This window comes from Callithrix jacchus, chromosome 7 (assembly GCF_049354715.1).
Source record: "Callithrix jacchus isolate 240 chromosome 7, calJac240_pri, whole genome shotgun sequence".
Classification (NCBI taxonomy): domain Eukaryota; kingdom Metazoa; phylum Chordata; class Mammalia; order Primates; family Cebidae; genus Callithrix; species Callithrix jacchus.
Genome location: NC_133508.1, coordinates 44,725,372 through 44,741,357, shown reverse-complemented (window position 1 = coordinate 44,741,357; position 15,986 = coordinate 44,725,372). Strand labels below are relative to the sequence as shown.

General features: G+C 41.2%; 1 protein-coding gene and 1 pseudogene across 20 annotated transcripts in view; one reads left to right on the top strand and one right to left on the bottom strand.

Annotated features, from left to right (window-relative positions):
* The window catches only part of CAMTA1 (calmodulin binding transcription activator 1), a 966,581-nt gene that overhangs the window by 906,604 nt on the left and 43,991 nt on the right, over nt 1-15,986 (bottom strand). The window lies entirely within an intron of this gene.
* On the top strand, nt 11,790-12,354 carry LOC108592501 (large ribosomal subunit protein eL37-like; annotated as a pseudogene).

The following is a 15,986-nucleotide window of genomic DNA, read 5'->3' as shown; positions in this document are numbered from 1 at the left end:
AGATTTTTCATCAGGTTCCCTTTGTGGTCTCACTCTAGAAGCTGTTCATTCCTGGCTTCTCAGACCTCCACAAGTTCTAACTTGGCCACCCACGCAGGTGCTTCAGGAGAGGTGTTTTTGCAACATTTCTCTGGTCCTCTAATTCCTCCTTCCCGACTGTTATTTTTCCAGCTTTACCCCACAGTTGTAAAATATCTTATTCTTACAAAAAATAAATCCTGGCTGGGTGCAGTGACTCACACCTGAAATCCCATCACTTTGGGAAGCCAAGGTGGGTGGATCATGAGGTCAAGAGAGCGAGACCAAATACAAAAATTAGCTAGGCGTGGTGGTACACTCCTGTAATCTCAGCTACTCAGGAGGCTGAGGCAGAAGAAACACTTGAACCCAGGAGGTGGAGGTTGCAGTGAGCCAAGATTGTGTCACTGCACTCCAGCCTGGTAACAGAGCGGGATTCCATCTCAGAAAATAAAATAAAATAATAAAATAAATCTCCTATTTAATAACACTGTGGTTCTGCTTCCCTGACTGAATCCTGACTGATAACCACGAGTTACTTATGTGTCCCTAAACAATAATTTAGCATTGACTCTTTGAACTTTAGAAAAATAGAATCTGATCCTATGCATTCTATGAGAATCTTCCATGGTGTTGCATGTAGCTGTATTTTGCTCATTTCTCACTGCTCTTTGATAATCTATTTTATACCACACACCATTTCAGTTTTTTGGGTTTTTTTTCTTTTTTTTTTTTTTGGACACAGGGTCTCTCACTCTGTCACCCAGCTGGAGTGCAGTGGCACGACCTCAGTTCACCACAACCACTACCTCCCAGGCCTAACCAATTCTCCCACCTCAGCCTCCCGAGTAGCAAGGACTACAGGCACGCACCTCTACACAGGGCTAATTTTTGCATATTTTTGTAGAGACAGGCTTTTGTCATGTTACCCAGGGTGGTCTCAAACTCCTGGGCTCCAGCAATCCAACCGCCTTGGCCTCCCAAAGTGCTGGGATTACTGACGCAAGCCACTGTGCCCAGTCCCATTTCAGTGAATTTTAAATTAAATTATATACAAACAGAAAAGAGCACAAATTATATTTGTGTGTGTGTGCATGTGTATCACACCTATCATCAAGAAAGAATGTTACCAACACCCCAGAAGTCCTGCTAACATATCCTCCCTCCTCTCCAAAGGTAACTACATCTCCTGACTTGCAACACCATAAATTAATTTTCCCTTTGTTTTGAACTTGTATACAGAATCAAACAATATATAATTCTGAGTGTTTGGTTTCTTTCTCTCAACATTATGTTTGTGAGAGTTACTCACTTCTTGAATCTTCATCAATTCATTAGTTTTCACAGCTGCACAGTCTGCCAAGAATACACATAAGAAGCAGAACTGCTAGGCTATATATATGGTGTGCAAATCTTCCACCCTCATAGTTAATTCCACTTTCCCAAAGTGGTTAAACTAATGTAGATTCCCAACAGCAGTACATGAAAGTCACCCTGCTCTGCTTCTTGCTGACATCTGATGGTATCTTTTTTAATCTGGCCATGCAGATGTATAAGGGCATCTTACTGTGGAATATACTCTACATCTCTCTGATGACCAGTGAGGTGGGGTACCTTTCCCTAGGTTTACTGACCTGTGAAGGGCCTATTTGAGTCTCTTACTCATTCTTCTATTGGGCTGTCTTCTTCTCACCAATTTCTAGGAATTCTTCTAATAGTCTGTATATAAGCCTATATTGGCCAATCTCACTCTATGACTTGACTTTTCATTTACTAATGGTGTCTTTAGATAAAACAGTTCTTTGAATGAAATCCAGTTTATCAAAGTTTTCCTTTATTGTTGGTGTTTTTTGTGTCTTATTTAGTACCTATTTACTATACATATCAACACAGGCAAGTGAACTAATGTGCAATGCATTCTATTAGATGCTGTAGGTGTATCAGGTGCTAAAGGTACACTAATTCCTTAAATTCTCCAAACCATCGTGAAAAAGTAAGTATAGGCACATATACACCATGGAATATTATGCAGCAATCAGAAATGATGAGTTTGTGTCGTTTGTAGGGACATGGATGAATCTGGAGAACATCATCCTCAGCAAACTGACACAAGAACAGAAAATGAAACACCGCATATTCTCACTCATAGGCGGGTGATGAAAAATGAGAACACATGGACACAGAAAGGGGACACTGGGGTCTATTGGGGGGAAAAGGGGAGGGCCGGTGGGAGGGGGAGGTGGGGAGGGATAGCCTGGGGAGAAATGCCAAATGTGGGTGAAGGGGAGAAGGAAAGCAAAGCACACTGCCATGTGTGTACCTACACAACTGTCTTGCATGCTCTGCTCATGTACCCCAAAACCTAAAATCCAATAAAAAATTAAAAAAAAAAAAAAAGAAAAAGAAAAAGTAAGTATAACTAACTCAAAGACAGAGACTACTGGAGGTGTACTGAACAGGAGAAGAAGCTGCCAGATCCAGTAAGCAGACCCTTATAACCCTAAGTGTTGTATACTAACTGTGCACTCTAGTGTAAGAGTGTAATTCTTACAGTGTTCTCACAGCCACATCTAATATGCCTACCCATATACACAGAACGTGCACATACATATAACATGTTACCCATATACATGTAACATACATATACATATACACATACATATAACATTTACCCACATACATTTAACATTTCTGACTCATTTCAAAAATTAAAGAAGTAAGGCCGGGCTTAGTGGCTCACACCTGTAATCCCAGCACTTTGGAAGGCCAAGGCAGGCAGATCACCTGAGGTCGGGAGTTCAAGACCAGCCTGACCAATATGAAGAAACCCGCCTCTACTAAAAATAGAAATTAGCTGGGCGTGGTGTTGCATGCCTGTAATCCCAGCTACTCAGGAGGCTGAGGTTAGGAGAATCCCTTATCCCTTGAACCTGGGAGGCGGAGGAGACTGCAGTGAGCCAAGATCACAACATAGCACTCCGGCCTAGGCAACAAGAGTGAAACTCTGTCTCAAAAAAAAAAAAAAAAAAAATTAAAGAAGTAAAAAAACTAAAGAAGTCAACCTGACGAAAGGTTACTTTTTATTTCCAATGCAATCTCATGAAAAATAGAATGGTACAGGCCTAAAACATTAAGACTGACATCCATCATCGCAAGCTATTCAATGGTACAAATCAATAATATGAAAAAAAACAAACAGTAAGAAAACTGTAAATCGGTAAGTGGAGTAGGAAGAAAACAATTATTTTGGAAAGTTAAAAAGCAAAGTGAGATTAGCCACCATGAAATATTTTTAAAATTATACTGAAGCTGTTGTGGGAGTATGTCAACGTCATAGAGAAGTATAAAAACATTTAGGGCTGGGCACGGTGGCTCACGCCTGTAATCCCAGCACTTTAGGAAGCCGAGGCAAGTGTAAGCTGGGATCAGGAGTTTGAGACCAGCCTGGCCAACATGGTGAAACCCTGTCTCTACTAAGTAAAATACAAAAACTAGCAGGGCATGATGGTACATGCCTATAATCCCAACTACTTGGGAGATTGAGGCAGGAAAATTGCTTGAACCCAGGAGGCAGAGGTTGTAGTAAGCTGAGATCACTCCAACCTGGGCAAGAGAGCAAGGCACTGTCTCAAAAAAAAAAAAAAAGAAGTTTGGAAATACACAAAGAGGACAGTTAAATTACTCTCATAGTAATAAAACTATCCCCAACACTTTGGGAGACGAAGGGGGGTAGATCACAAGGTCAGGAATTCGAGACCAGCCTGGCCAACATGGTGAAACCCGTCTCTACTAACAATACAAAAATTAGCTGGGTATGGTGGCAGGTGCCTGTAGTCCCAGCTACTTGGGAGGCTGAGGCAGGAGAATCACTTGAATCCGGGGGGCAGAGACTGTGGTGAGCCGAAACTGTGCCACTGCACTCCAGCCTGGGCAACAAGAGCAAAACTTTGTCTCAAAAAAAAAAAAAATTATAAGAGACCATTAACAGCCATCCCTACTCTGAGAACTCCCTGTATCAGGTTTGAGCTAACCTCTTGATCACTTTTCTGGATCTTTCCCTGACCAAACCAACACCATAAAGTTTTCTAACAACTGAAATTCCTCAAAAACTGATCACCTTGTAAAATATTGGGTCTTTCCAAACTGGATGACCCCTTACAAGGAATGTTCATGTCACAGTGTTCCAAGACCAGGTAGGAAATGCAATGAACATCTATGAACCTTAAGGTGTAGAAAGAACCAGCAGCTAAAAGATGGAGACAAACTATGGGAGGAAAAGAAGAAAAAATAATTCCCACATGTTACAAATAGCTGCTTCATCATATTAGGCTAAACCATTCAGAAAGGAAAAAAAGTAAAGAAAAAGGAAAAGGAAAAAAGTGTAAAGAAAGCTAACCGAAAAACAGAAATGAACAAACTGCGCCCTGACAGATACCAAGCTTTGGTAAACTCACATGCACTGCTTATGAGTTTTAACCCAAATTCAGATGTATCAGTTGATTTAGATGATCTATATTTTAATAAAGTAACTACATTTAATAATGTAGTTATCACTTGTCTATTACAAATGTTCCCCTCCAGATTTCTTTTTGCTTACTTTTTTTTTTTAGGACAGAGTCTTGCTCTCGTCACCCAGGCTGTAGTGCAATGACACAATCTCGGCTCATTGGAACCTCCCAAGTTCAAGCAATTCCCCTGCCTTGGCCTCCCAAGTAGCTGGGATTACAGGCATGTACCAGATTGCCTGGCTAATTTTTTGTATTTTTAGTAGAAACAGGGTTTCACCATGGTGACCAGTCTGGTCTTGAACTCCGGACCTCAGGTGATCCACCCGAGGTACTGAGATTACAGGCATGAGTCACTGCACCCGGCCCTTTTGCTTATTTTTAACCACAATTTGTTTAATCACGGTGAAGACTTCTTTAGAAAGTAGTCAACAGTAGATTTAAGGCAGTGGTTCTTAGTCCTGGCTGCACTTCAGAATCTCCTGGGGAGTTTTTAAAATCCTTAGCTTAGGCCCTATCGCTGAGACTCCAGATGAATTTGTCTGTGGTGGGGCCCAGGCTGTGATATGTTTACAAAGCTATCCCAGTGAGTCTAACGTACAGCAGGGCTGCGAACCACCAATATGAAGAAAGAGCACTGACTGGACTAGGAGCCAGAAGAGGAATGGCTCTTCTGAGCCTCACAGCGAGGGCGTTTTTACCATGTTGTACGGCATCACAGCACACTCACTATGACATCCACTTGTTTCTAAATACCCTTTAAGACCAGCACCTCCCCCACTTGAGAGCCACTGGTCCAGGAATGAATGGGTCTGCACTAACTTCGTCTTCCACCTCTCTTGAGCATGTTGTGGAGTGAACAGATGTTATTAAAACATAACACAGTAAAGAAAGAAATGGAGGCAGGACTACAATTAGCAGGTGAGGAGAGAAGAGCAAAAGTGCAAGGGAAGTAGTTGGGGCAGGAGAAGAAAGGAGATGCCCCTCCACCATGGTGCTGAATCTGGGCAACATCATGACTGAGCCAGGCTCCCCAGGAAGAAAGGGCTTCTTCTACACAGGTTCTATATTGACTTCAAAGATTTGGCCTACCACCCATGGAATGATGACAGCATCTGATGTGCAGCTGTGGGCCTGTAGTTGCTGCTGACAAGGATCCTTTCCACTGACCAGGCACAAGCAATGGGAGTCATCAGTACGTTCTGCTACTCTATTAAAAACAATCCTGTGAATTCCACTTTCATGTGCCTCCATTTCTATAAACCATTTCTTGGTTTCACTCCAGGTTCTTCATCCAGTTAATATATTCCAGAAGATGCTACACTAATGCCCCTTCCTTACAGGGAGTCTTCCCGGAACCTCCGCTTTACATTCTGTCTCCCATTTCATCTCTGAGGCGGTCCTCTGTGCTTTTCCTTTGTAATTCTTGCCACTACTTAACTTTCCTTCACAGCAAAACTGCCACCAAGATTCTTTAAGATGTGCAGCCTCCACATCCTCACCTCTCTGGCTCTTCAAATACACTCCAGTTGGGCCACCACACCAGCACTCCATTGGAACCACTCATCAAGGTTACTCATCAGGTGACCAAATCCAACAATGACTTCTCCGACATCATTTTACCCAACTTCCCAGTAACCTTTGTGATACCCTTTGTGAAAGGAATAGGAACCCCAAAGATATACACATCCTAATCCCCAGAACCTGTAAATACACAACATTACAAGGCAAATGGGAATTAAGGCTGCAGATAGAATTTAAGTTGCTAATCAGCTGACCTTAAAATAGGAAAATTATCCTGGATTATTTAGGTGGACTTGGTGTAATTAAAAGGGTTCTTAAAAGTGGAAGAAAGAAGCAGGAGAAGTCAGAGTAAGTGAATGAGAAGAAAGCAGGATCACAGAGACTGTACGTTGCTGGCTTCAAGGTTGGAGGAGGGAGCCACAAGCCAAGGAATATTAAGCAGACTCTGCAAGGTGGAACAGACAAGGAAACAGATTCCTCCCTAGGGCCTCCATAAAGAACATGACCCTGACAGCAGCCCAGTGAGACCCATGTCAGATGACTGACCTACAGGACAGTTAATAAACTTGTGTTTTAAGCCACTAAATTTGTGGTAATTGGTTACAGTAGCAAACATAAAAGTGATGCACCCTCCTTAGAACACGTCCTTCTCCTGGCTTGCACTTCACACCTGCTGCTTCAGCACTGTGCTTCCACCTCACACCAGCCTCCTGTGCTGCCTCCTCCTGCTCTGCTCAGGGCTTAGTCTCCCTTTTCCCATCCCTCTTGTGCATCTCGGGTGATCTCACCTAGTCTATGGCTTTAAATGTCACCTGTGCATTGACAGCGTTCCAATATTTATCTCCAGACAGGACCCCTCCCCAGATTTCTGGGCAGTTGCCTATTCACCATCACCATTCCAGTGTATAACAGACATCTCACAACCAGAACATCCCACTCCACTTCTTTGTCTCAGTTACGAGCCCTAGCACCAATGCATTAGCTGGGGCCACAAAATTACTCCTTTCCCTTACCCACTAACTCCAATCCCATGAACTCTGACAGCTCCACCTCTGAAATATACCCACTTCTCGCTCCATCCCCACCGCCATTTCTTACCAAGATCACCAGTTACTGCAACAGACTCCTAACTGGTCTCTCTGCTCCCTCTGACTGCCACACAGTAGCCAAAGAAATCCTTTGAATGTAAAGCTCCATATTATGTTTCTCATTTCCTAATAGCTCATCCTTCAATAACTTTGTGTTGCCCTTAAAACAATATCTCAACTCTTTTATTTATTTATTTATTTTTTTTTTGGTGAGATGGAGTTTTATTCTTATAGCCCGGGCTGGAGTACAATGGCACAAGCTCGGTTCCCAAGTTCAAGCAATTCTCCTGCCTCAACCTCCCAAGTAGCTGGGATTACAGGCATGTACCACCATGCCTGGCTAATTTTGTATTTTTAGCAGAGATGGGGTTTCACCATGTTGGTCAGGCTGGTCTTGAACTCCTAACCTCAGGTAATCTGCCCACCTCAGCCTCCCAAAGTGTTGGGATTACAGGCGTAAGCCACCATGCCTAGCCCAGAATCTCAACTCTTTATGCCTACTTGGCACAACAAAATCCACCCTGCCTATGTCACTCAGCTCATCTCTGCTCCAACCAACAATGCTTTTTTCCCCCATTTCCTCAAAGCAAGCATATTTCTGCCTCAGGGTCTTTGCGCAGGCTACTATCTTCGCCTAGAATATTCCTCGCCGAGATCCTTAAGCAGCTGGCCTTCCTATATCACTCAGTTCTCAGCTCAAACATCACTTCCTAAGAAAGGCCCTCCTAACAAACTCTACTAACATGCTCACACCTCAGTGTCCGGCTCTACTGTATTCTAAGCACTCTCTGAAATTCTCACCTATTTGTTCACTTTTCTACTGTTTTCCCTCTAAACGATAAGTTCCCTGAGAATTGGAACCTCATCTTATACCCTTAGCAATTTCAACTAGTGCCTGGTACATAGTATGCCCTCAAAAATATTGCTGAATGCATAAATGATGGCATTAAATTAAATGGAATATTAATAGGCAGTCAATAAACATGATGTTGGCCGAGCACAGTGGCTCACACCTGGAATCTCAGCACTTTGGGAGGCTGAGGCAGGAGGATCATTTGAGGCTAAGAATTCAAGACCACCCTGGGCAAGATAGCAAGATCCTGTCTCTACAAAAAATAAAAAACTTGCCTGGTGGCCCATGCCTATAGTCCTAGCCATTCAGGAGGCTGAGGCAGGAAGACTGCTTGGGCCCAGGAGTTTGAGGGTGTAGTAAGCTATAATCACACCACTGCCTAGGTGACAGAGAGAGACTCTGTCTCAATCCATCAAGAAACAAACAAACAGGATGCTGTGGATCACTATCAAAAAAGGCCTAACATATATATAACATGTTAAGAGAAAGGCCAGGTTATAAAACTAGGTGGAAAGTAAACCTAGTCTAGGTTAATAAATTTAGAAAAAATGTCCACACAGGCACAGAAAAATATCTGTAGATACATAGAAAGAAATCTGAAAGAAAAAAATCTGAAGATACATAATTGGAAACTGTTGACTTCAGATGGTAGAGTTTGGAGCGGTTTGGCTATTCCTTTATTGGTGATGTGGTGAATAAATTTTCTTTCCTGGACTTCATGCTTCTACCAGGAAAGAGCTCCTTCCCAAGGGACATGCTGGCTTCCTGCCTCACCCGACACTCACTCCTCAGGAGTGGCTTACCTGACTGCAGAGTCTGAGACGAAGAACCAAGCATGTCTACCTCAGTCCTTCCTTCTGTGGTTGTGGGAATTTGTTCCCACACAGGGAGCGCATATTTTGCTCCTCTCCTCTGCCTCACAAGCTTTTCTGGGGTAGCTCCCCTGGATTTGCTTAGTGTTAATCAGTGACTATCACCAAGCCAGATTGTTTAATTCAGGAACAGAGTACTAGCAGCCCACCTGAGCACCAGACTAAATGATATTTGTTGATGTAAATCTTTATTCCTTCATTCACTGAACAGTCCCTGGACACGCCAGGGACTACTGTATATACTTAGAACAGTGCCTGGCATGTTTTTATGGTATCTAGGCTCTTGGATCCATCATGAAGAGAGCAAAGATCCCTGTCCACCTGGAACTTAAGATTCTAGCAGGGTCAGCCAGACAATACACAGTAAAAAGATGTAACTTACACAGTATATTCGATGATGATAAATGCTAATTCCAAAACACTTATGCCTCACTACCCTCATTTATGAAATAAAAAATACATAATCACCACACAGCAGGTTCTCTGAATTGCTTGAGGAATAGATTGTTGAAAATTGCTTAAATACCAAAAAATTTGATTAATAACAATTAAAGCATTTAACAAAAATGCTTCTTAAATAAAACAAAGTCTAAATTTTGCTCAACAGTACAAAAATAAAATAAAATTTTAACTAGCACATTAACAACTATCTTCTGACATCAGGAATGCAGATCTGTTGCTACACAGCTGAAAGATGTGTCAGGAAAAACGGGAAATGACTCTACTCAGACCTTAATTTCATAGATTCTGCTTAATTTCCAGCTATTTTAATGTACCCTTTCTCAGAAATGGGAAGCAGATGGCACTTTCCCATTCTCTTCACTTTCTTCACTTTCAAAGAAGGAAATATATGCAAGTGTTTTCTCCTTGTCTCTCTGAAAAAGTGTCCCTTTGCAGCATCTCCTAAAAAAGATCCCCATCTTCCCAGGGGGAGCCTCCCCTTGGCCAACTTCTCTGGACAGTCTCCACTCCTCACCACAAACCACCAGGAGGATGGGACCCTCGGCACCTTGTCCTTGACTTTCTGACTTTCCCTCTTCCTACAGGATGATCTTAAGGGTACAGGCTACACACAAAATTTCGGAATGTTGCTCTTTCCTCAAGAGGCTTGGCCTGGGACCAGCAATACCTGTTCTCAGCCTCTCTGAACAGCTGCTTCTCTTCGGACTGCAGACTAGAGGTGGCTGCCGTTTCTAGCCTAGGTCAAGTTACTTTTCTGCTTCTTTGTTTCTCGCACATGGGAGCCTTTTTTCCCCCAGAAACTCCTTGGAGTTATGATAAAATGAACTCAGGGCCAAATGAAGCTTGCCTCAGAATCCACCTCAGTGCTACAGCAGACATCCCACCTGGATGAATGCACACACATGCTCATGCACACACACATGCACACACATGTACACAAACATGAACGCTGCTTCACCTTTTATCCAGAGCTGATGGGCCTCCCAGTTTCCTCCTTTCTCCCTAGATGTAAATTCCAGGTTCTCACCATTTTACAATCTTTTCAGGTCTACCCACTTCACCAGACCAGTGAACACTACCACAGAAGCTTGTAAGAAAACCTTATGAAAGCCACCTAGACTGCCCAAACACATAATAAGCTTCCTTACAGGGAAAACACTCTCCCAAACACACATTTCTATTTCATCGCATTCACCCCAACCCATCTGTGGTCTCTCATCCATCTAGAAAGGATTTCTTTTTGTTGTTTCTTCATTTGCTTTTCCAGCTTTCTATAAGCACTAACAATGTAAAACTTGTTTAGGAACTTCTTTTAAAACCTTCAACAGACCTTCATAATTATCAAGATAACAGAATTTATCATCAGAAACCTGTGGTAGGCAGTATTTGAAAAGACTTGAAGGTGGGGAGGCAGGTAGCTGGATAGGCCAGTAAGTAGGCAGATACATTGTTACACTCAGCTTTAGGGTTCTGCCGTTTTCAGCAACTTGAGCCAAATGGATATGGAGAATAAGAGGGGGCAGGAATTATTGTTCATGCTACCTTTTCAAAAAACACTGAAAAATTAGAATATGCTTCTGTATGCCCCCTCCACTGCCATCCAAACTTTCAAAGAGCTTCCTATGTCAAAACATTAACAGATAATTTAAATGCCAAAAATATAATCTTTACATTCCATGATTGTTAGGTGCTTATTAGCTAAAGACATGAGAAAAAAGCTCTAGAAAGCTCAACTGTAACCTATGTAGCCAAAGCACACCAAAACATGCATGAGTGGTACGGGAACAGCAGAACTGAGCATACAGTCCAGTAAAGTCGATTAGAACACACTTCTAGGAGGCTGAGATTCTTCATCTAAGTGGGCTTTCACCTGGGCACTTGTCAGAAATGCACATTCTTGGGAGCCACCCAGGACTGGAATTCAATCTCTGAATTCCAGCTTCAGTACTAGACAGGTATGGAAACTTGGAAAAGATACCAAAGAACCTTCAGCCCCCTGAAAAGATGCTGCCAACCCCTGAGCACACTGACTCCACTTAGTCCAGAAGGCTGCAGGGGTGATGAAAAATGTTCTGAACTTAGGTAGTGGTGACGGCTACACAACTCTGTAGATCTATTAAAAACTACTGAATTGTCCAAGTGCGGGCGGGGGCTCACACCCATAAACCCAGCATTTTGGGAGGCTGAGGCAGGAAGACTGCTTGAGCCCAGGAGTTCGAGACCAGCCTGGGCAACATGACGAGCAAGACTCGATCTCTAAAAACAATGTATAAATTAGCTGGGTGTGGAACATGCCCATAGACCCAGCTACTCAGAAGGCTGACGTGGGAGGACAGCTTGAGCCCAGAAGGTCCAGGCTGCGGAGAGTTATTATTGTGCCACTACACACCCCAGCTGGGGCAACAGGGCAAGACTCTGTCTCAAAAAAAATAAAAAAGATCTCTCTGGTCTCAGCTGCAGAAGAGAGATGACAAAGGGAATGTCATCATTTGGAAAGCATTGCAGTAGGACACACACACTGTGCCACCGCTATGGCGTGAAAGCCTACCACCTTCAGAAGTTGACCTATGGCAAATGTGGCTACCCCACCAAAGCACAGGAGGACGTATAACTGGAGTATCAAGGCTAAAAGACGAAATGCCACTGGGACTGGCCAAACAAGGCACCTAAAAATTGTACACCACAGCTTCAGGCATGGATTCTGTGAAGGAACAACACCTAAACCCAAGAGGGCAGCTGGGTTCATCTTAGGAATTTCAACTATCCAGATCATCTTAGGAATTTCAACAATTAGTCACGCAATAAATGTTCTGGTTTTTAAAAATACAAAAAATAAATAAAAATAAACAACTACTGAATTGTACAATTTAAAGGTAAAAAGATGATTGACAGTTAAAAAAATTAATCAAATAAATTGTAAACCTGGACCCAAGCCTCCCTGCAAAGTCCAACACTCCCCAAGAAAACCTTTAAAAGCAACAATAATCTTCAAAGACAAATCTTCAAAGGTCACCAAGTGCCACTACCTATGACCTAAGAGAAGCCAAGGAGGAGGTTAAGTGCCTTACCTAACACTCAGCTGAGGGATGGCAGAGCCAAGACTAGAATCTGCTTCTGACATCAGCTCTGCGCCCCTTCCAAGACAGCAGCGCTTCTGAACTGAGCCTCTGTGGAAGTATTATCAGGGGGCTGTGAGTTCATAAAACATTTTTAACTTTGCATCTTAATTCAGTGTATAATCTGAAAAAGTAACATCTAAACCAAGTACGTTCTAACACACAGAGTCACTGCTCAGGTTTGTGATTTCTGGTTACATCTGCCCTAGTACCCAGTGGTGTCATTTAAATGTTTCTTGGGCTAATGAGAAAAAACAGAACTGAACTTAAGACTAAATGATGTATTTGTACCAAGGTCTAATGACAGACTTATACAAATGTGTACTGTATAAATAACAGCTTCTCAGTGTCAGATAACTGCAGGACACAAGATAGTACCGCATGCCAAATTCATAAGAACCTGCTTGAGAACAGTCAGTTTGATACTCATGTTGCAAGAGACAATTCAGTTTTGGCAAAACATGACCTACTGCATTTAACTAAAGCTGTTAACATCAACTTTACTAGTTTTGTAGTTTCTTTTTATGTAATGCATATATCTGAGTTTTATATTTGCATAAGAACTCCAAGAATTAATTTTATACTGAGCTTTTTGTGTTTTTACGCAATTAATTCATCCAACAAATATGTATTGAACACTGACTACGGCAGGTATTTTAAGTGCCATATACTGAAGTAATAGTATAATAAAACTAGTTTAGGTTGAAACTGAGGAAGACCCACAGAAATTTTATTCCTTTAAAGAAAATGTTCTTTAACATCTTATTTAAATGTTATAAATATTGCTGTACTCTGCCTCTGCAGGTGCAATTTACTTCTCTTACTCTTCCTCAGTGTCAAATCTGCCTTCACCTGTCGCCCCACACCTATGTGGGATGACATTCCGCCCCAGCTTTTCAATATATCCCACGGAATGCTGCTGCTGCTGCTGAGGCACTGCACACTTGACACAGGCTGTCTGATCTACAGGCTTGTGCCTACCTGGATGTCAGTTTCATGTATCTCACTTCATACTAGAAAGGTGAACAGAAGAACTATATTTAACCCAACTACTACAAAAGTATCACATTTCATTTGAAACATCGTACCATATACTGTGTTTAAAAACCAAATAATATCACTCTTAAAACTTGGCTCTCTGTGTTGTTTATATCTGCATTTTCATATCTGCGATTTAATCAGAAAAGCCCTGCCTGGAACAAAAAGATCTGGGACCGTTCAAACCACTAGTCCTGCCAAAAGCTAAACAAAACCAAGCCCTACCTAAAGGTTAACTGACTTTCCAAGTCATCAACAACTGAAATATCTCACCTGCCTTTATGATTACAGTACTGGTGCTTTTCAGCTTAGGTCACATTTAGGAAGTCTAAAGAGTCTTAAATGACCCCCCAAAAATGTGTCTATATTTCAAAGAAATAACACGTGAATACACCAGAAAAACTAATCCCTGAAAAATTACGACCCTAAACCTAACATCTACAAAGTTATACAAAGAAAAAAAAATTAAACGCAACACTCAAGATTATGTATCAACACCAAAAAACTGATTAATAAAATTTTTTAAAAACTGATTAAAGAAATTAAAAAAAAAAAAGGTAAGGTAGCCAGGCACAGTGGCTCACACCTGTAATCCCAACACTTTGGGAGGCCAAGGCAGGCAGATTGCTTGAGCTCAGTTGTTTGGACCAGCTTTGGTTGGCAACATGGTGAAACACTGTCTCTACAAAAATTAGCCAGGTGTGGTGGCAGGCACCTATAATCCCAGTTACTCAAGAGGCTGACGTGGGAGGACTGCTTGAGCCCAGGAGGTGTAGGTTGCAGTGAGCTGAGATTGTGCCACTGCACTCTAGCCTGGGTGACAGAGTGAGACCCTGTCTCCAAAAAAAACAAAAGTCATATGATGTTAAAATAGTTTAAATAAAATATTTAGTAATTCTTACAGTCTTAAAGTCCATTTTTCTCACCTAAAAGTAAAGAGTTGGGGGAAAACTACTCAAGACTTTAAAGGGTAAGTTTCTTCCTATAAAACGCATTATAATTATACTCAATTTTGTTTTTCTCCTGCAGACTCTTTGGTGTGGCTTAGAATGTATCAACCTATACTGCTCTCTATATAGACATTTTTACCATTTAAAAATGCATTTAATATGACACTCTAAAGCTACCACCTACTAAAAACATCTGATGAAACTTTTTTAAAGGATCAGTACAAGCTAGAATTCTACTTTGTTTGCTTACTCTAGAGAAACTCTGTATTACAGGAAAAACAAAAAAAGAACATTAGTTCAAAAATAGTAATGCACAAAAGTGATTTGAACATATTTAGGGAGAACATTTTCATTATAAAAGGTTCATGGTGCTGCATTAGTTTGGCTTTGGAAGAATGCCAAGTGAAATCTAGATCCAGAGACTAGGGAATGCAGTAGTTATATTTTAAGTCAAACAGCTAATTAATGACTAAACAAACGAATTTTCAGTCTGGACAACATATATGGAGTACTAATATACGTAATTATGAAGTAGTCATTTGTGAATTCAGACAGTAGCATTAGCATAATTATTTCTGGCACTGGGCCTTAAAAATACTAACTTAAAATGCATAAAACTTATAGTAGTTCACCTGATGAAAATATGAACACCAAACAGATTATGAAACAAGAGCTGGTTCTTTAATGACTGTGCTCTGTGTTTAATACATTCTTTCTCCCCTGCCCTAAATATACAAGTCAGGCCTAATGCTCAAGTTACACACAGATACAAAACAAAATTTCTATTTTTAATATTGTTTTTTTCATTATCCATAGTCCATATCCTAATAGTCATTATTAAGAATTAAAGCTATCAAAATACAAGAAAAGATTTTTTTAAAAAAGGAATCAAAACTACTTTCTTAAGAAATGAGTATCTGCCAATTTCTACAAAAATTATAATGCAAAAATACGTTAAGTTTGTTACAACATTTTACAATCAGATCAAGAAGCCAAACAATTCTATAAAACAAAGGGATTAGAAGTCACTAAACAGCTACAAGATCTTGGAAAAGTCACCTTGGTCTTGATCTGTGGAACCAAACCAGGGACTATGGGACTCAAAACCAGGCTGCAGGGGCTGAACTCCCCTGTCCCCCACTTCCCGGCTCTTACTCCAGGTACATTAGTTAACATATCCAAGGCTTCCTCATCTATGAGGACAGTCAAATAATCTACCTCATAGGATTAATTCAAAGATAGAATGTGATTATTCATGTAAAGGACTCAGTAGTGCCTAGCATACAAAAGATATTCAAGAAATGCTAGCTTCCACAATTAGTGAGCTTAGCACCCACCACCTTCACTCCGTCATCTTTACAACCTGAGGAATGGAGTTTGTGGTTGAGGGAGCATAATCTAAAACTGATTTGGTTTAAGATATAACATTTAATTTATTCTGTAATTGTAAATAACATCCAAGAAGGGAGAGGATTTTAGGTATTCAATTGGATTAGAAAAGGTTAAAAGTAGCTTAAGTAGGCCCAAAGATCTCTCCTTAGACTCCTTTTAGTGACTTTC